Source organism: Peromyscus eremicus, unplaced genomic scaffold (genome assembly GCF_949786415.1).
Source record: "Peromyscus eremicus unplaced genomic scaffold, PerEre_H2_v1 PerEre#2#chrX_unloc_2, whole genome shotgun sequence".
Lineage (NCBI taxonomy): Eukaryota > Metazoa > Chordata > Mammalia > Rodentia > Cricetidae > Peromyscus > Peromyscus eremicus.
In genome coordinates this window covers 4,658,047-4,678,709 of record NW_026734289.1, presented here as the reverse complement: position 1 = coordinate 4,678,709, position 20,663 = coordinate 4,658,047, and the positions used below count along the sequence as shown (strand labels likewise).

General features: G+C 49.4%; 1 long non-coding RNA gene across 3 annotated transcripts in view; it reads left to right on the top strand.

The window, feature by feature from the left end:
• Positions 1–19,468, top strand: part of LOC131901065 (uncharacterized) — a 93,656-nt gene extending 74,188 nt beyond the window's left edge. The window contains exons 1-6 of one of the 3 annotated variants that reach the window (XR_009376322.1): positions 5,163–5,266; positions 5,587–5,853; positions 8,882–8,960; positions 16,365–16,845; positions 17,677–17,731; positions 19,087–19,468. This is a non-coding gene — a long non-coding RNA (uncharacterized LOC131901065). Of the gene's footprint in view, positions 1–5,162; positions 5,267–5,586; positions 5,854–8,881; positions 8,961–15,963; positions 16,048–16,364; positions 16,846–17,676; positions 17,732–19,086 lie in introns of those variants that run through there. The other 2 variants (XR_009376323.1, XR_009376324.1) reach the window with 2 other exon arrangements.
• The last annotated feature ends 1,195 nt before the right edge of the window (positions 19,469–20,663 follow it).

The window sequence follows — 20,663 nt, the reverse complement described above, 5'->3', positions numbered from 1 at the left end:
CCCCGGGACCCCCTAGCTTTTGTCTGAGCCTCCCTAGCAGTATCCACAGCTCACTTCCGGAGACCACACAAACTCTGCCCTGCTTCTCTGGGAGGTGCTCAGGGTCTCAGGCCTGGTTGCTAGCCCCTGTGCCCAAATGTCTGTCATCCATTTAACTCCCTTCTTTACATCCCCTCTCCTCTCTGGCTGCCAGGCCTTCTCTCTGGCTTGCATTTTGTTTCTTTTACAACTGGCTTTTCTCTTGAGCTGTGCTACAGGTGGAATTCAGGGACTGGGACCTGTTAGAAAAGGTTCCAGCTCCAGAGCCACATCCCCAGATCCCTGTAAGGGATCTGGAACCCTCAACTCCCCAATCATCATCCTATCCAACCTGATTGTTCGTACCCAGTACGGCTAGGTGGTGGCTCAAGGTGAATTCCAGTAGAAGCATCCAGAACAGGGTTTGGACTCAGGTGTGCTCACAAAGAGGCCAGGCAGGACTTTAGGTAACATAGTGGCCAGGTTTTATGGCTCCTGCCTCCCCTGACAAGCCTCCTCTGTTTCATGCAGGACACACATAGTCCTGTCTTCTCCTGCCTAGCTGGACTTATCTTATACCCGGGGAGAACCCCCAGAGTGAAAGTCGAAAACCTCTTGTCCTGAACTCACATGTCCAGACATCATCTCAGCATGAAGAATACTTAGAGAAGGCTCTGAAATTAACAGAGGGCACTATCTGGAGTCTTAGAACTGCTGAGCATGCAGGAGCGCTTTTGTGTGTGTGTGTGTGTGTGTGTGTGTGTGTGTGTGTGTGTGTGTGTGTGTGCATGTATACCTGGGATTATTGTGGCCTAGTCCTGAGAGAAGACATAGCAGTGCCTGAGAGGCTCAGTATGTAAGAGTTGTGGTGGTCAGCTTTAGGACGTAGGGGAAGGACCGGTTTGCACGTAGGGGAAGTCTTTTAAGGCTCTTTACTTCAGCTGCAGCTCAGGTGAGCACAAGGTTTGAAGTGGTACATCCTGTGTGTAGTTTGGGGCTCAGGGGGGTGCCAGGGCATTGTGGATGAGAGCATTGTGTAGGAACCATCAGAAAGGTGGCAGGACTGTTGTTTGGAGTGGCCTGCCAGGCAGGTCTAGGAATTCAGGGCCTCCACTCCCACCAGCTGAACATGGCCTAGCTACCCTGGATACCAGGAATGGGACTGTACATAGGAGTGAGGGATAGAGGGAGACAGATATAGAGGTGGAGGTGGAGGTGGAGGAGGATAGATAAATGAGAGAGGGGGGTGACAGCAAGAGAGAGGGAGGGAGAGCAAATGAGAATCTGCCTGTGGGGTGTTGGGTGTTTTCATGATTGTTGGTGTTATTTTCATGCAGGCTGTTGGGCAGACCCACTCTGTCTATGGACACATTTTTCTGTTCCATGGGTCTGGGCCCCTGGAGGGAATTTTGTGTGAGGACACCTGGAATGTTTAGGGAAATCCATAAGGACAGACAGGGTGGGTGTGTGCTGCAGGCATCCTGGTGTTAAGAGTGAGAATTGCTTCTTGTCCCTCAGATTCTATGTTGCCTGTCCTCGGTCCACTTGAATCTCTTGAGAGAGCTGAATCCTGTGTGAACCTAGGCCCTGCCACAGGTAGGTGGGTGTCCACAGAGGATACAGAAATTTCCTTGCCTTACATGGGCCCCCTGCCGAGGCTTGTAAACTTACTTCATCTGAATAAACCTTGCTTTTTGCATTCTGTACCTAAGTCTCTCAATGGCTTCTTTGGGGGAGATCTGGGCATAACAATGGGTTTTGGTCATTTGAGTTCAATGGGTTACAAATACTTGCCATCATTTAAGAGAATTGGTTTCAAATTATTGTTGGTTAAGATAAAAAATAATGTTTTTTATAAAAAATGACTTGAGATATATATAAAAAAATGAAACATGTTTCAGATTTCTTTGTCTTGCTATTCTGCTGTTACATTGAGACTCCAAAGGGTCATAGTTGTAAAAATGTCTGTCTACTCTACAGGTATGAATGAAAAATGTGGCCACATGTATGTTTGGTTTTGAATGTCTGAGTTTGCATGTCTTTTGTGTTAAGGAATACAAGTTAATACTAGTCATCTGGCTATTCAGATACTAGTTTAAAACATAAACTGTTCTATGTAAATAAAAAACTGAGAGGTATATTTGACTAATATATCTATAGAACAAATTGGCCTGGTTATTGTTACCAAACTTAGAGATATTTTCAAGATTAGGCCTAGATTTGTTTGGCTCAGATACATTTAATAGATAATAGTCCTCAAACCTGTCAAAGATCTGATGAATATGGCATTTACATTATTTGATAAAAAGCTTACTATAGCAAACAGAGACTCTGAGCTCCCCAGCTCCTAGCAATGACTCCCAAGGTCTCCAAAAAAGATATGGAACAACGACAAGAAGATGCCACCTGAATTGTGGACAATGCTGTCCTGACACCTGTCCTGCCAACACTATGAAGACTATAGGAGCCTGGGATGATGGCAGTCTGGGTAATGGATAATCTATGTTGTTTTTTTTAAAATAGACTTAAAAGTCTGCACTCAGGTAAAGTTTATCCTTCTCAGATCTTTGATGACATTTATGACTGGACTAGCTATAGTTTTCTCAGCTTAGTAATTGTTTGATCAATGGATTAATTAATTAAAGCTTATAAGTCTCTTTAAAAAAGATAAACAGGTTCTAAATATAGACTTACAGATGCTTTTCATTGGGCCAAGGAAATTTCAGTCTAATCTATACTTGGTTCTCTAGATAGAAAAGACACTATGGATTTCAGGGCAAATTGATAATACTATAATTACTAAGACTATGGGTCTAAAAGTTCCAAATAAGTTCATAAGTTTTAACTCCTGTTCCTAGTTTATATCTATCTCAACAGGTTTCCACTTGGCTGACAGATACATCCAAGCATCATTTGCTGGTGACAACCTACTGCAAATGACTATGAGCCCTGAACTTGCTGAAAGCTGATATGGACCAATTCAGCCGATATGTATACCATCTCTTCAGCAGGTCAATAAAACGTTCCCTCTTGTCTTTGACTAACATTCTGGCTTTCCAGGACCTTGATAACAACGTCCCAATGTCAGCAGGAAGTAATTATAGAAGAGAAAACATCGTCCCTGTTTCCCTCCCACCCTGGAATGTTAGATCAAAAGGGAATTTCTTGTCATAGGGAACCTGAGATAAAGTTCCAAGTTGCTTGAGGATAAGGAACTCTGTCAGCCATCACAAGGCTTTTGGCCCTGTACTTCTGCTAATTAATGTTGGCTCTTATATCACTGATGTCTTAACTAAATGATGATTCATGTCTGGGTACCACTAAACTGAGGATGCTAGAATTCCAATATCCACCTCGGAACCCATGACACACTTGCAGACGGCAAAAACTACATAAGGGGAAGCTCGCTTTGCCATTGATAATGGGAAAACTCTTATGTTCTGGTCCAATTAGTCTCCGATATGGAATTCTTTGAGCAGAGAGGCAGATACACTCGAGAACCTGTGTCTATGACTATTGCCCTCTTGTTAGGTATTGGGGCATCACTGCAAGAATTGGTACAGGAACTACTGCTCTCATCCAGAGCAAACACCTTATGCAGTTACAAATGGCTATGACTACTGACCTAGAGGCCATAGAAAGATCCATTTCTGCTCTGGAGAAATCTTTAACCTCGCTTATAAGAGGTCTGGATTTACTATTTTTTAAAGGAGGGGGGATTATGTGCAGCCTTGAAGGGAGAATGCTGCTTTTATGCCGACCATACTGGTATTGTCAGGGAATCGATGGAAAAATTAAGGGAAAGGCTGGCTCAAAGAAAAAGGGAGTTTGAAAATCAGCACGGGTGGTTTGACCTTTGGTCCCTGGGCCTTTCAGCGGTTGACTTGGTTTATCAAAAATCAGATTGATTCGACCTTACCACGACATGTCTCGATTCATTATCACAGAGTAGATTCCGAGGAGGCCGGCCAGGAGCCCAATCAAGGACTCAAATTCAGTGTCCTAAGTCCCCACGGTCCTGCTAGAGGGTACTCAATGACGGGAATAGTACAGGGCCCACGCCGGAGACAACAGAGTACAGAGGTCACTCGAGACCGGCTCAACACGGCACGCTGCCGAGCGTGGGAAGCCCCCTGTGTAACCTAAGACAGGGACTCTCTTGGACCACCCCAATCACATGGACTTGGTCCATTTTTGAGAAAAGAGGGGGAACTGTTGGGGACCGATTCCAGACAGTGGTGTCCTTACTTTATCAAACCTTACAAAGGCAGGAAGTTCCTGGCCTAACCTCGGGCTGTACAACTTCCTGGAGTAGCCTGCTAATCAGCCAGCTGCATGGGCCTGGGACCAAAGCGACCTCACCCTCCCTTAGGAATTTTCCATTCTTCTCTCCATGCTTTCCCTGTTCCCCCACCCTGCCTGAAGCCCTGTTTATATGCCTCAACACCCAGTCAATAAACGAGACCTCAACGCAACTCAGACTGACTCTGTCTTCCTTTACGCGCCTGGTCTCCTTTCTCTCTCGCCCCCATTGATCTTTCAGGAGGTGCCTCCTCGGGTCTCATCAAATAACCTGGCCCGCAGGACCGGGCATTTGTAGAGAGGGACATTTGGAAGAGCATAGACAGGCTTGTCTCCAGGTGGCAGGGAGAGTGATTTTCTTCTAGGCTTCTTCATGGAAGATGTCAGCAGTGTGGAGGAGAGCCTCTGGAGACTTTCAGTGCTCATTGAAGGAAGGCTTCCTGTTGAGGAGTGAAAAGCATTTCCCTACTGAACATGGCCTAGCTAACCTGGATACCAGGGATGGGACTGTACATAGGAGTGAGGGACAGAGAAAGACAGAGATAGAGGTGGAGGTGGAGGTAGAGGAGGATAGATAAATGAGAGAGAGAGAAAGTAAGGCGAGAGCAAATGAGAATCTGCCTGTGGGGTGTTGGGTGTTCTCTAGTTGGTTGGTGTTTTTTTCTTTTTTTTTTTTTTTCATGCAGGCTGGTGGGCAGACCCACTCTGTCTGTGGACACTTCTTTCTGTTCCATGGGTCTGGGCCCGTGGAGAGAAATTTGTGTGAGGACACGTGGAATGTTTAGGGAAATCCATAAGGACACACAGGGTGGGTGTGTGCTGTAGGCATCCTGGTGTTAAGAGTGAGAATTGCTTCTTGTCCCTCAGATTCTATGTTACCTGTCCTCGGTCCACTTGGAATCTCTTGAGAGAGCCGAGTCCTGTGTGTTCCTAGGCCCTGCCACAGGTAGGTGGGTGTCCACAGAGGATACAGAGAGTTCCATGCCTAACAGGGTCTTAGGGAAGTTAGAGAACGGAAAGAGAAGTTTCCTGAGTGGTGCCTGGTATTTGGTGTAGGGTAGGGTCGGGAGGTGGGAGGTTAGGGGTGGGAGGTGGAGGGCTGTGCAGAGGAGAGAGATTGTGACAGAGGTGGACTTAGGTCAGAATGGTTGCCTGGTGCTGCCTAGGAGATGGTTAAGGTGGGGGCCTGGGCCCAGGGTTTGGTAGGGCAAGAGGGCAGGTGGGTGCAATGTTTCTTCTTTTGATGTGTTCTTGTCTTCACCTCAGGGACCTGGACGCCCTGCCTGTTGAGGCAAGGTTGTGGATGTCCCGGGCCTTATGGTCCCTGCTTCGCATGATGTGGGGCAGCATCCATCTGAACGCTCATCACTACCAAGGCCAAGGTTTTGGAAGGAAGTCTTTCTTCTCCCATCTTAGTATTAGACCATCGGATTTGGGACACGGGACTAAGGCCGCTGACTCTGCATCCCTTACAAGCATACACAGCTGCCTGCCCTTTTGCCTCGTGTCCATCCTGGAGCGGCCTTCTGCAAGGTGGGAAGCCCGAGCTGGGTCTAGGGTCCCATTGAGTTGGGTGGTCGTCTCCCTTGGTATAACACCTTCCATCCCACTGCCTTAGAAGAACCGGGTACAGCCTTGGAGGCCCCTCTTGCCGGGCCACCTTGACCTGGAAGCTTGGGTCAGCAGACCCAAGGCCATGCTGGAAGCTGTACTGGTCACCCTGGTGGGTGGAGTCATGTAGACAGCCACTGGATCTCTGAAAGCTGCTGTGTGTGTGTGTGTGTGTGTGTGTGTGTCTGTGTGTGTGTCTGTGTGTGTGTCTGTGTGTGTGTCTGTGTGTGTCTGTGTGTCTGGGGTGAAGGCTGGGCTAGGGCATGGATGCAGCTGTTAGAATACCCTGGTTTGGCAGCTAGGGGGCGATGCTCTGCCCCTGAACCCCAACCCCATTGTTATGTTTCTTTGGCTCCTCCCCTATAGTCCAGATGTAGTTTGTGGAGGACTTCCTTAGGGTGTGGCTCAGACTCTCAAGTGAGCTTGCCCCCACATCCACACACTCCCCACTTGGACCCCTCCATGACACCCTCCACCACCTGCCCTCTCTCCCTGCACCCCACCATACCCTCAGGCAGGGCCTTCAGGGGCTGGCACAAAGCCGAGTGTGTCAGGGAAGTGCAGTGCATGGAGGTTACAATGGAGGAACCAGTTAAAGTCTGTTACCCCCATCTACACACCACACCCTCACCTTCTGCACACCACTGAATCCCTAGCAGCAGCCCTAGAGTGGCATGTCTGTCCAGTCCTAGCTTAGATGGTTGTCCTCCATCTTGGAGCTTTGGCTTTTTTTTTTTTTTTTTTTTTTTTTTTGCTTTGTGAAGGGCGGAGAGAGAGCACCCTTCGCCCTTGGCCCTTGGCATTCTCGGTGCCCTGCTGCCATCCCGCGGATTCAGTTTGCCAATTCCGCCAGCAGGTCCCTGTGCTACCCTGGAAATGGAGGCGTGCCGCCTAGGGAAGGGCTCCCGCCTGGGTCCCCCAGGACCAAAGCGGTTCTCTGGCCTGCTCCATGACCCAGGAGAGCTGGAGCAGGAAGCAGGGTCCAGGTGACCGGCTCCGGGCGGGCGACACGTGGCTGGCTTGGGGTTCATGGAAGCACAGCCTCCTGGGTCCTGTGGCCGCCATGTCTGGGAGCAGGAGAGGACCTCTCCGCAGGGGATTGTGCAGCCTGGGCTGCATGGGGGTGGTTGTGTGGAACTTTTCCTGCCTCCGTGCCAGCCCGCCTGCCCTTATGGTGGTGCACAAGGCCACCCCGGGACCCCCTAGCTTTTGTCTGAGCCTCCCTAGCAGTATCCACAGCTCACTTCCGGAGACCACACAAACTCTGCCCTGCATCTCTGGGAGGTGCTCAGGGTCTCAGGCCTGGTTGCTAGCCACCTTGGCCAAATGTCTGTCATCCATTTATCTCCTCCTGCCATCCCCTCTCCTCTCTGGCTGCCTGGACTTCTCTCTGGCTTGCCTTTTGTTTCTTTTACAACTGGATTTTCTCTTGAGTTGTGCTACAGGTTGAATTTAGGCACTGGGACCTGTTAGAAAAGGTTCCAGCTCCAGAGCTACATCCCCAGATCCCTGTAAGGGATCTAGAACCCTCAACTCCCCAATCATCATCCTATTCAACCTGATTGTTCATACCCAGTATGGCAGTGTGGTGGCTCAAGGTGAATTCCAGTAGAAGCATCCAGAACAGTGTTTGGACTCAGGGGTGCTCACAAAGAGGCCAGGCAGGACTTAGGTACCATAGTGGCCAGGTTTCACAGCCCGTGCTTCCCCTGACAAGCCTCCTCTGTGTCATTCAGGATACACATAGTCCTGCCTTCTCCTGCCTAGCTTCATTTGCATTAAACCCAGGAAGAACTCCCACCATCAAAGGTCCAAAAGTCCCCTGTCCTGCATTCTCATGTCCAGACATCATCTCAGCAGGAAGAATACTTAGAGAAGGCTCTGAAATTAACAGAGGTCACTATCTGGAGTCCTACAACTGCTAAGCATGCAGGAGCGCTTTTGTGTATGTGTGTGTGTGTGTGTGTGTGTGTGTGTGTGTGTGTGTGTGTGTGTGTATACCTGGGATTATTGTGGCCCAGTACTGTGAGAAGTCATAGCAGTGCCTGAGAGGCACAGTATGTACGAGTTATGGTCCTCAGCTCTGGGATGTAGAGGAAGGACAGGTTTGCATGTAGGGAAGCCTTTTAGGGCTCCATCCTTCAGATCCAGCTCAGGTGAGTACAAGGTTTGGAGTGGTGCTTCGTGTGTGGATTAGGGCTCCGGGGCATGCCTGAGCGTGGTTGGTAAGAGCATTGTGTAGGAACCATTGGGAAGGTGGCAGTACCGTCCTTTAAAGTGGCCTGACAGGCAGGTCCATGAAATCAGTTCCTCCACACCCACCCCCATCACCAGGGAGCTCCCTTTTCAGCCACAGCAAAGGTCTCCAGGAAGCTTTGTAGAGAGGGAGATTTGGAAGAGCATAGACAGGCTTGTCTCCAGGTGGCAGGGAGAGTGATTTTCTTCTAGGCTTCATCATGGAAGATGTCAGCAGTGTGGAGGAGAGCCTCTGGAGACTTTCAGTGCTCATTGAAGGAAGGCTTCTTGTTGAGGAGTGAAAAGCATTTCCCTACTGAACATGGCCTAGCTAACCTGGATACCAGGGATGGGACTGTACATAGGAGCGAGGGACAGAGAAAGACAGAGATAGAGGTGGAGGTGGAGGTAGAGGAGGATAGATAAATGAGAGAGAGAGAAAGTAAGGCGAGAGCAAATGAGAATCTGCCTGTGGGGTGTTGGGTGTTCTCTAGTTGGTTGGTGTTTTTTTCTTTTTTTTTTTTTTTCATGCAGGCTGGTGGGCAGACCCACTCTGTCTGTGGACACTTTTTTCTGTTCCATGGGTCTGGGCCCGTGGAGAGAAATTTGTGTGAGGACACCTGGAATGTTTAGGGAAATCCATAAGGACACACAGGGTGGGTGTGTGCTGTAGGCATCCTGGTGTTAAGAGTGAGAATTGCTTCTTGTCCCTCAGATTCTATGTTACCTGTCCTCGGTCCACTTGGAATCTCTTGAGAGAGCCGAGTCCTGTGTGTTCCTAGGCCCTGCCACAGGTAGGTGGGTGTCCCCAGAGGATACAGAGAGTTCCATGCCTAACAGGGTCTTAGGGAAGTTAGAGAACGGAAAGAGAAGTTTCCTGAGTGGTGCCTGGTATTTGGTGTAGGGTAGGGTCGGGAGGTGCGAGGTTAGGGGTGGGAGGTGGAGGGCTGTGCAGAGGAGAGAGATTGTGACAGAGGTGGACTTAGGTCAGAATGGTTGCCTGGTGCTGCCTAGGAGATGGTTAAGGTGGGGGCCTGGGCCCAGGGTTTGGTAGGGCAAGAGGGCAGGTGGGTGCAATGTTTCTTCTTTTGATGTGTTCTTGTCTTCACCTCAGGGACCTAGACGCCCTGCCTGTTGAGGCAAGGTTGTGGATGTCCCAGGCCTTATGGTCCCTGCTTCGCATGATGTGGGGCTGCATCCATCTGAACGCTCATCACTACCAAGGCCAAGGTTTTGGAAGGAAGTCTTTCTTCTCCCATCTTAGTATTAGACCATCGGATTTGGGACATGGGACTAAGGCCGCTGACTCTGCATCCCTTACAAGCATACACAGCTGCCTGCCCTTTTGCCTCGTGTCCATCCTGGAGCGGCCTTCTGCAAGGTGGGAAGCCCGAGCTGGGTCTAGGGTCCCATTGAGTTGGGTGGTCGTCTCCCTTGGTGTAACACCTTCCATCCCACTGCCTTAGAAAAACCGGGTACAGCCTTGGAGGCCCCTCTTGCCGGGCCACCTTGACCTGGAAGCTTGGGTCAGCAGACCCAAGGCCATGCTGGAAGCTGTACTGGTCACCCCGGTGGGTGGAGTCATGTAGACAGCCACTGGATCTCTGAAAGTTGCTGTGTGTGTGTGTGTGTGTATGTGTGTGTGTGTGTGTGTGTGTGTGTGTGTGTGTGTGTGTGTGTCTGTGTGTCTGGGGTGAAGGCTGGGCTAGGGCAGGGATGCAGCTGTTAGAATACCCTGGTTTGGCAGCTAGGGGGCGATGCTCTGCCCCTGAACCCCAACCCCATTATTATGTTTCTTTGGCTCCTCCCCTATAGTCCAGATGTGGTTTGTGGAGGACTTCCTTAGGGTGTGGCTCAGACTCTCAAGTGAGCCTGCCCCCACATCCACACACTCCCCACTTGGCCCCCTCCATGACACCCTCCACCACCTGCCCTCTCTCCCTGCACCCCACCATACCCTCAGGCAGGGCCTTCAGGGGCTGGCACAAAGCCGAGTGTGTCAGGGAAGTGCAGTGCATGGAGGTTACAATGGAGGAACCAGTTAAAGTCTGTTACCCCCATCTACACACCACACCCTCACCTTCTGCACACCACTGAATCCCTAGCAGCAGCCCTAGAGTGGCATGTCTGTCCAGTCCTAGCCTAGAAGGTTGTCCTCCATCTTGGAGCTTTGGCTTTTTTTTTTTTTTCTTTGTGAAGGGCGGAGAGAGAGCACCCTTCGCCCTTGGCCCTTGGCATTCTCGGTGCCCTGCTGCCATCCCGCGGATTCAGTTTGCCAATTCCGCCAGCAGGTCCCTGTGCTACCCTGGAAATGGAGGCGTGCCGCCTAGGGAAGGGCTCCCGCCTGGGTCCCCCAGGACCAAAGCGGTTCTCTGGCCTGCTCCATGACCCAGGAGAGCTGGAGCAGGAAGCAGGGTCCAGGTGACCGGCTCCGGGCGGGCGACACGTGGCTGGCTTGGGGTTCATGGAAGTACAGCCTCCTGGGTCCTGTGGCCGCCATGTCTGGGAGCAGGAGAGGACCTCTCCGCAGGGGATTGTGCAGCCTGGGCTGCATGGGGGTGGTTGTGTGGAACTTTTCCTGCCTCCGTGCCAGCCCGCCTGCCCTTATGGTGGTGCACAAGGCCACCCCGGGACCCCCTAGCTTTTGTCTGAGCCTCCCTAGCAGTATCCACAGCTCACTTCCGGAGACCACACAAACTCTGCCCTGCATCTCTGGGAGGTGCTCAGGGTCTCAGGCCTGGTTGCTAGCCACCTTGGCCAAATGTCTGTCATCCATTTATCTCCTCCTGCCATCCCCTCTCCTCTCTGGCTGCCTGGACTTCTCTCTGGCTTGCCTTTTGTTTCTTTTACAACTGGATTTTCTCTTGAGTTGTGCTACAGGTTGAATTTAGGCACTGGGACCTGTTAGAAAAGGTTCCAGCTCCAGAGCTACATCCCCAGATCCCTGTAAGGGATCTAGAACCCTCAACTCCCCAATCATCATCCTATTCAACCTGATTGTTCATACCCAGTATGGCAGTGTGGTGGCTCAAGGTGAATTCCAGTAGAAGCATCCAGAACAGTGTTTGGACTCAGGGGTGCTCACAAAGAGGCCAGGCAGGACTTAGGTACCATAGTGGCCAGGTTTCACAGCCCGTGCTTCCCCTGACAAGCCTCCTCTGTGTCATTCAGGATACACATAGTCCTGCCTTCTCCTGCCTAGCTTCATTTGCATTAAACCCAGGAAGAACTCCCACCATCAAAGGTCCAAAAGTCCCCTGTCCTGCATTCTCATGTCCAGACATCATCTCAGCAGGAAGAATACTTAGAGAAGGCTCTGAAATTAACAGAGGGCACTATCTGGAGTCCTACAACTGCTAAGCATGCAGGAGCGCTTTTGTGTATGTGTGTGTGTGTGTGTGTGTGTGTGTGTGTGTGTGTGTGTGTGTGTGTATACCTGGGATTATTGTGGCCCAGTACTGTGAGAAGTCATAGCAGTGCCTGAGAGGCACAGTATGTACGAGTTATGGTCCTCAGCTCTGGGATGTAGAGGAAGGACAGGTTTGCATGTAGGGAAGCCTTTTAGGGCTCCATCCTTCAGATCCAGCTCAGGTGAGTACAAGGTTTGGAGTGGTGCTTCGTGTGTGGATTAGGGCTCCGGGGCATGCCTGAGCGTGGTTGGTAAGAGCATTGTGTAGGAACCATTGGGAAGGTGGCAGTACCGTCCTTTAAAGTGGCCTGACAGGCAGGTCCATGAAATCAGTTCCTCCACACCCACCCCCATCACCAGGGAGCTCCCTTTTCAGCCACAGCAAAGGTCTCCAGGAAGCTTTGTAGAGAGGGAGATTTGGAAGAGCATAGACAGGCTTGTCTCCAGGTGGCAGGGAGAGTGATTTTCTTCTAGGCTTCATCATGGAAGATGTCAGCAGTGTGGAGGAGAGCCTCTGGAGACTTTCAGTGCTCATTGAAGGAAGGCTTCTTGTTGAGGAGTGAAAAGCATTTCCCTACTGAACATGGCCTAGCTAACCTGGATACCAGGGATGGGACTGTACATAGGAGCGAGGGACAGAGAAAGACAGAGATAGAGGTGGAGGTGGAGGTAGAGGAGGATAGATAAATGAGAGAGAGAGAAAGTAAGGCGAGAGCAAATGAGAATCTGCCTGTGGGGTGTTGGGTGTTCTCTAGTTGGTTGGTGTTTTTTTTTTTTTTTCATGCAGGCTGGTGGGCAGACCCACTCTGTCTGTGGACACTTTTTTCTGTTCCATGGGTCTGGGCCCGTGGAGAGAAATTTGTGTGAGGACACGTGGAATGTTTAGGGAAATCCATAAGGACACACAGGGTGGGTGTGTGCTGTAGGCATCCTGGTGTTAAGAGTGAGAATTGCTTCTTGTCCCTCAGATTCTATGTTACCTGTCCTCGGTCCACTTGGAATCTGTTGAGAGAGCCGAGTCCTGTGTGTTCCTAGGCCCTGCCACAGGTAGGTGGTTGTACACAGAGGATACAGAGAGTTCCATGCCTGACAGGGTCTTGGGGAAGTTAGAGAACGGAAAGAGAAGTTTCCTGAGTGGTGCCTGGTATTTGGTGTAGGGTAGGGTCAGGAGGTGGGAGGTTAGGGGTGGGAGGTAGAGGGCTGTGCAGAGGAGAGAGATTGTGACAGAGGTGGACTTAGGTCAGAATGGTTGCCTGGTGCTGCCTAGGCGACGGTTAAGATGGGGGCCTGTGCCCAGGGTTTGGTAGGGCAAGAGGGCAGGTGGGTGCAATGTTTCTTCTTTTGATGTGTTCTTGTCTTCACCTCAGGGACCTAGACGCCCTGCCTGTTGAGGCAAGGTTGTGGATGTCCCGGGCTTTATGGTCCCTGCTTCGCATGATGTGGGGCAGCATCCATCTGAACGCTCATCACTACCAAGGCCAAGGTTTTGGAAGGAAGTCCTTCTTCTCCCATCTTAGTATTAGACCATCGGATTTGGGACACGGGACTAAGGCCGCTGACTCTGCATCCCTTACAAGCATACACATCTGCCTGCCCTTTTGCCTTGTGTCCATCCTGGAGTGGCCTTCTGCAAGGTGGGAAGCCCGAGCTGGGTCTAGGGTCCCATTGAGTTGGGTGGTCGTCTCCCTTGGTGTAATACCTTCCATCCCACTGCCTTAGAAGAACCGGGTACAGCGTTGGAGGCCCCTCTTGCCGGGCCACCTTGACCTGGAAGCTTGGGTCAGCAGACCCAAGGCCATGCTGGAAGCTGTACTGGTCACCCTGGTGGGTGGAGTCATGTAGACAGCCACTGGATCTCTGAAAGCTGCTGTGTGTGTGTGTGTGTGTGTGTGTGTGTGTGTGTGTGTGTGTGTCTGTATGTGTGTGTCTGTGTGTGTGTCTGTGTGTCTGGGGTGAATTCTGGGCTAGGGCAGGGTTGCAGCTGTTAGAATACCCTGGTTTGGCAGCTAGGGGGCGATGCTCTGCCCCTGAACCCCAACCCCATTATTATGTTTCTTTGGCTCCTCCCCTATAGTCCAGATGTGGTTTGTGGAGGACTTCCTTAGGGTGTGGCTCAGACTCTCAAGAGCCTGCCTCCACATCCACACACTCTCCACTTGGGCCCCTCCATGACACCCTCCACCACCTGCCCTCTCTCCCTGCACCCCACCATACCCTCAGGCAGGGCATTCAGGGACTGGCACAAAGCCGAGTGTGTCAGGGAAGTGCAGTGCATGGAGGTTACAATGGAGGAACCAGTTAAAGTCTGTTACCCCCATCTACACACCACACCCTCACGTTCTGCACACCACTGAATCCCTAGCAGCAGCCCTAGAGTGGCATGTCTGTCCAGTCCTAGCCTAGAAGGTTGTCCTCCATCTTGGAGCTTTGGCCTTTTTTTTTTTCTTTGTGAAGGGCGGAGAGAGAGCACCCTTCCGCCTTGGCCCTTGGCATTCTCGGTGCCCTGCTGCCATCCCGTGGATTCAGTTTGCCAATTCCGCCAGCAGGTCCCTGTGCTTCCCTGGAAATGCAGGAGGGCTGGCTAAGGAAGGGCTCCCGCCTGGGTCTCCCAGCACCAAAGCGGTTCTCTTGCCCACTCCATGACCCAGGAGACCTGGAGGAGGAAGCAGGGTCCAGGTGACCGGCTCAGGTCGGGGCCCATGAGACTTGGCTTGCAGGTCATGGAAGTACAGCCTCCAGGTCCTGAGGCCGCCATGTCTGGCAGCAGGAGAGGACCACTCTGCCGGGGATTGTGCAGCTTGGGCTGCATCATGGTCGGTGTGTGGAACTTTTTCTGCCTGCTTGCCAGCTTGCCTGCCCTTACCGTGGTGCACAAGGGCACCCCGGGACCATCTAGCTTTTGTCTGAGCCTCCCTAGCAGTATCCACAGCTCACTTCCGGAGACCACACAAACTCTGCCCTGCATCTCTGGGAGGTGCTCAGGGTCTCAGGCCTGGTTGCTAGCCACCTTGGCCAAATGTCTGTCATCCATTTATCTCCTCCTGCCATCCCCTCTCCTCTCTGGCTGCCAGGCCTTCTCTCTGGCCTGCATTTTGTTTCTTTTACAACTGGCTTTTCTCTTGAGCTGTGCTACAGGTTGAATTTAGGCACTGGGACCTGTTAGAAAAGGTTCCAGCTCCAGAGCCACAACCCCAGATCCCTGTAAGGGGTCTGGACCCCTCAACCCCCCATCAACATCCTATCCAACCTGATTGTTCGTACCCAGTATGGCTGTGTGGTGGCTCAAGGTGAATTCCAGTAGAAGCAGACAGATCAGGGTTTAGACTCAGGTGTGCTCACAAAGAGGCCAGGCAGGACTTTAGGTAACATAGTGGTCAGATTTTATGGCCCCTGCCTCCCCTGACAAGCCTCCTCTATTTCATGCAGGACACACATAGTCCTGTCTTCTCCTGCCTAGCTGGACTTATCTTATACCTGGGGAGAACCCCCAGAGTGAAAGTCGAAAACCTCTTGTCCTGAACTCACATGTCCAGACATCATCTCAGCAGGAAGAATACTTAGAGAAGGCTCTGAAATTAACAGAGGGCACTATCTGGAGTCCTAGGACTGCTAAGCATGCAGGAGCACTTTTGTGTGTGTGTGTGTGTGTGTGTGTGTGTGTGTGTGTGTGTGTACACCTGGGATTATTGTGGCCTAGTCCTGAGAGAAGACATAGCCGTCCCTGAGAGGCTCAGTATGTACGAGTTATGGTAGTCAGCTCTAGGATGTAGGGGAATGACAGGTTTGCATGTAGGGGAGCCTTTTAGGGCTCCATCCTTCAGCTCCAGTTCAGGTGAGCACAAGGTTTGGAGTGGTTCATCGTGTGTGGCTTGGGGCTCAGGGGCATGCCGGGGCATGGTGGATGAGTGCACTGTGTAGGAACCATAGGAAAGGTGGCAGGACTGTCATTTGGAGTGGCCTGCCTGGCAGGTCTAGGAACTCAGGGCCTCCACTCCACCACCTGAACATGGCCTAGGTACCATGGATACCAGGGATGGGACTGTACATAGGAGCGAGGGATATAGGGAGACAGATATAGAGGTGGAGGTGGAGGTGGATGAGGTTAGATAAATGAGAGAGGGGGGCTACAACGAGAGAGGGTGGGAGAGCAAATGAAAATCTGCTTGTGGGGTCTTGGATGTTTTCATGATTGTTGGTGTTATTTTCATGCAGGCTGTTGGGCAGACCCACTCTGTCTGTGGACACTTTTTTCTGTTCCATGGGTCTGGGCCCGTGGAGAGAAATTTGTGTGAGGACACCTGGAATGTTTAGGGAAATCCATAAGGACACACAGGGTGGGTGTGTGCTGTAGGCATCCTGGTGTTAAGAGTGAGAATTGCTTCTTGTCCCTCAGATTCTATGTTACCTGTCCTCGGTCCACTTGGAATCTGTTGAGAGAGCCGAGTCCTGTGTGTTCCTAGGCCCTGCCACAGGTAGGTGGTTGTCCACAGAGGATACAGAGAGTTCCTTGCCTGACAGGTTTTGGGGAAGTTACAGAACAGGAAGAGAAGTTTCCTGAGTGGTGCCTGGTAGTTGGTGTAGGGTAGGGTCAGGAGGTGGGATCATAGGGGTGGGAGGTGGAGGGCTGTGCAGAGGAGAGAGATTGTGACAGAGCTGGAGGTTGGTCAGAATGGTTGCCTGGTGCTGCCTAGGAGACGGTTAAGGTGGGGACCGGTCCCAAGTTTTGGTAGGCAAGAGGGCAGGTGGGTGCAATGTTTCTTCTTTTGATGTGTCCTTGTCTCCACCTCAGGGACCTGGACGGCCTGCCTGTTGAGGCGGATGTCCCTGGCCCCAGTGTTCCCTGCTTTGGATGATGTGGGGCAGCATTCACTTGAATGCACTTCACCAAGGAGGCCAAGGTTTTGGAAGGAAGCCCTTCTCCACTCCCATCTCAATATTAGACCATCGGAGCATGGGACAGGAAGCTCTGGCCCCCCACCCTGGAGTCCTGATCAGTGTACACAGCTGCCTGTCCCTTTCCCTTGTGTCCATCCGGGAGCAGTCTTCTGCCAGGTGGGAACCCGGTGCTGGGACTAGGGTCCCATTGAGTTGGGCGATAGTCTCCCTTGGTGTCACAACTTCCCGTGTGCTCTTGGTTCTGGGACACCACCATCCCACTGCTCTAGCATGTCGGGGGTCAACCTGGGAGGACCTTCTTTGCTCGCCGCCTTGACCTGGAAGCTTGGGTCAGCAGACCTAAGGCCATCCTGGCAGCTGTACTGCTCACCCTGGTAGGTGGAGTCTTGTAGACTGCTGCTGGATTTCTGCAACGTGCTATTTGTGTGTGTATGTGTGTGTGTGTGTGTGTGTGTGTGTGTGTGTGTGTGTGTGTCTGTATGTGTGTGTGTATCTGTGTGTGTGCGCGCACACTTGTGAAGGACCTCATGTAGAGGTTCAAGGACAACTTTCAAGAGTCAGTTCTGTCCTTCCACCCTGGGACTTGGCGCTTACACTATGGTTGTTGGGCTAGCACAGCAAACTCCTTTACTTGCTAAGCTTCTGTTGCCTTCTGTATCTTCATTTTTGTCAGTGTTATGGTTTGTGTGGATCAGGGGTTTTCAAGAGGGGACATACAGGTCAGGGATCATTTTTGAATTCAGTAATATTTTAAAAGTCCATCCCAAAGGTAAATAACTTAGCATCCTTGGTGTAGTAGACGAATGGAACTAAAGACTCCAATTTTCAGTCAAGGATCTAGTCTCCATTAGATTAATTTTTATGCAGTGTTATTCTAAGTAAAGTTTTCCCTGGGAGCAAGTTAGAATTCTCTACTGCAGACCTACCCAGCAGTTGACATTTGAACATCATTCTTCAGGGATTCATGTACGTACTCAGTATTAAAGTACTGATATCTAATTGTTATAGAATGATGGTTGCTGAGGTCATTTAATGGAGAGAAGGGGTACCATAATTGTGACTTTCATTGTGGCTGATCATTTCTTAAAGGAGAAAAACTGCTAAACCTGACTTGTAAACCCAAATACCATTATTTAGAATAATAGTTACTGGTGATAGAAGGCACCATAAGTTAGTATAAATTCTTTTCATTTTTGTTTATACAGAAAATATTTATACAAAGATCAAGATCGTTAACCATAAAAAGTTCACATTTTAACTGTAAGTTGATCATTAGATCGTTTCCTAGGATCCATGTAAGGGTGACGGGAAGTTTGGGGAAGAGTTTCTGTGTAAAAACCACAAGGCGGTGCTTAGGGCTGGTGGTGGAACTTGAGGGCCTATGAGGTTAGGGGGCTCTGAGAACTGCAGAGAGCAGGAAGAGAATGAATGTGAGGTCCAAGGGAGCTGATGGTTGGGATGCTTGGCCCATTGCAACTGGGCAACTTTCTCCATAAACTGGCCAAGAACGATGGTCCTCCTAAACCTTACCTAAGCTGGTTTATAAGGAAAAGACTTCATACTGAGAGGTAAAGAGGAGCCAGGGAGTCTAGGGATGACTTTGTCCTGACACTAAAAGGTACAGGTGGGAGAATAATAGACTTCTGCCTCCATCCACAGAGCAGTAATAAACAATGCCTGACAATGCTGGGAGTTAGGCTGTTAGAACAGAGAGCTCTATAATGCTTTCTAAGGGGACTAACTATTCTGAAGCAAGAATGAGAAGACTCAAATGCAAGGACCTATTAAAATGTAGATCTTGCTGGCAAGCAATCAAGAGAAGATTAGCCACAATAGTGCTGGTAACAAGTGAAAACAATGGATAGTTCCTCTTTACAAACAAGAGCATCAAGCAGCTGAGAAAACCCCTCTTGATGCTAGGAGAAAACCTCAAAGACCGTCCCTGCCTTAGAAAGCATCTGATTGAATTTCACTCTGTGGCTCCTGGTTTCAGAGTCAGCACTCAGACCATGACAGAAAAGACTAGGTAGAATGGTATGGTGGGAGAAGATGTGACAGACGTGTTAAGGTCTTAACGTATCAAAAAGCAGAAAGAGGACCAGAATCTGCGTAGGCTCTGTCCTTCAAAACCCACCCCTAGTGATCCATATCCACCAGCTAGGAGACCTGTCTTCCAAATACTCCACAGCAGTACTATATGGGAACCAAGTTCTTAAACATATGAGCCTGTTGGAAGCAACTTAAATCCAAGTCACAGCATTCACATTTATTTATATCAGTGTGGATGCATACATGTTTATTCTATACTTTGTGTTATCATTCAATATGTCTATATTTATTTTATTGTGTATATTGCTGCAATTTGATAGAGACTTTTTTTCTTCCTTTAGCATACCTCCATCCTTGTAGGTGTGTGTGTTGGGGAGTCAATACTTTGGAGAAAGGTATGTCAATGTTTGGCATGGTAAGGGGTTGTCACACCATTTCTAAAGTGGCATTCTTATTTTGCATTTCTATTAGAAATGGTTGTGTGTCCCTGTTGCTCTCTGTCTTAATAAGCAACTGATACAATTTTTTAAAAGAGATGACCATTTCTTTTCATTTTTGTGTCCTAGTACTGGAATTCAAGACCAGACGCTTGTATATGCAAGATATACTGTCTGATTTTTGGTTTTGTTTGTCAAGTTGGGAAGAAGGAACATTTGTTTAAGAACTGCCTTTATTAGCTAGCCTTTGGGCATGTGTGTGGGACATCTTCTTGACTGCTGATTGATAGAGGAAAGGTCTAGCCCACTGTGAGTGGTCCCTTGCCTAGGTAGGTGGCCATAGGTTATATAAGAAAGGTAGCATAGTAAGGCAGAGCAGAAGCCAGCAAGCAACATCCATTCATGATTTCTGCTTCAGATTCGGCCTCCAGATTTCTGTGCTCAAGTTCCTGCCTTGACTTCCTTCCACAGTGGACTGTCACCTGTAAGCCAAATAAACCCTTTCCCAGAATTGTTTTGGTCTGTGCTTTGTCACAGCAGTAGAGAAACAAGCTACCACACCAGGGAACCATTTTGCCACTGTTCTCCAGGCTCTGGATTGGCATTTCGTTTTCTTGTTATACATTTTATTATTTAAGAAAATATTTAAATTTATACTTTGATCATGATTTTCCCATCCCACAAGTCCTTCCAAATCCTCTATCCTTCCCTACTCATCCAACTTTAAGTTCTTTCTCAAAACAAACAAACAAACAAACAAACAAATAAATAACCAAAAACAAATTCTTAGAAAGTATGTAGTTATACTTGGTTTCAATTTTATGGCTTTATTTTGAGAAGACATTAATTTTAGTTTGCCACTTTTTCTAACATTTATGCTGTATTTTATCATCATTATTTTCACAAGTATCTTATTTTTAAACTTTTGTTTCAGTAGAGCTAAAGCTTACCAGAAATTTGTTCTTATTTATAAATCCCTTTAATTTGTTAAATGAATCCTCTTCACGTACTTTAAGAAGGAATTGCTTTTTAATGAGAGACAGAAAGTGAGTAGATCAGGATGGGAGGGAGGTTAGGAGAAAAATGGGAGAAGTAGGGGAGGGGAAATCTTAATCAGGATATAATATATGAGAAAAATATTTTCAATAAAATAAAGGAACGAAAAAAGAAAAAAAAGACAATACCCACAGATGGGCTGAAACACTAAAGAGGCGATGCTCCTAAAATGAATCCTAATCACTTTAACGTCTGTCTCCAGTACTGTATGGATTCTTAAAAATGGATTGTAGTTGTAAGTTGGCCTTTTCCAGTGGATCCTTCACATTTAACTACTTCAGAAAAGAAAACAGAGGTACTTGTCTGAAACTGAACGTCCCTTAGGAAGCTTGAGTTCAAAGTGATTGCTACTGTGATGGCGCTGACATGTGGAACTGCAGATAGGGAAACTTCCCTCGCTCCTCCCTTCCTGCTCTTGCCCCCTCACCTGGCCTTTCTGTCCTCATGATGTATCCCAGAATGTTACAGAGCAGCAAGGCAGCACTACAGCAGCACCGGATTGGGAGGTCAAGTCTCCTATCCTCCAAGTCTATGTGTCAAATAATCTTCTGCTCAAGTAGTTTTCTGTGTGTCTGTTTGTTCTTTTGGGGATGCTTTCCCCTTTGTTTGTTGTTCTTATTCTGATGTGTTAGTTGTTTTTTTATATTTCA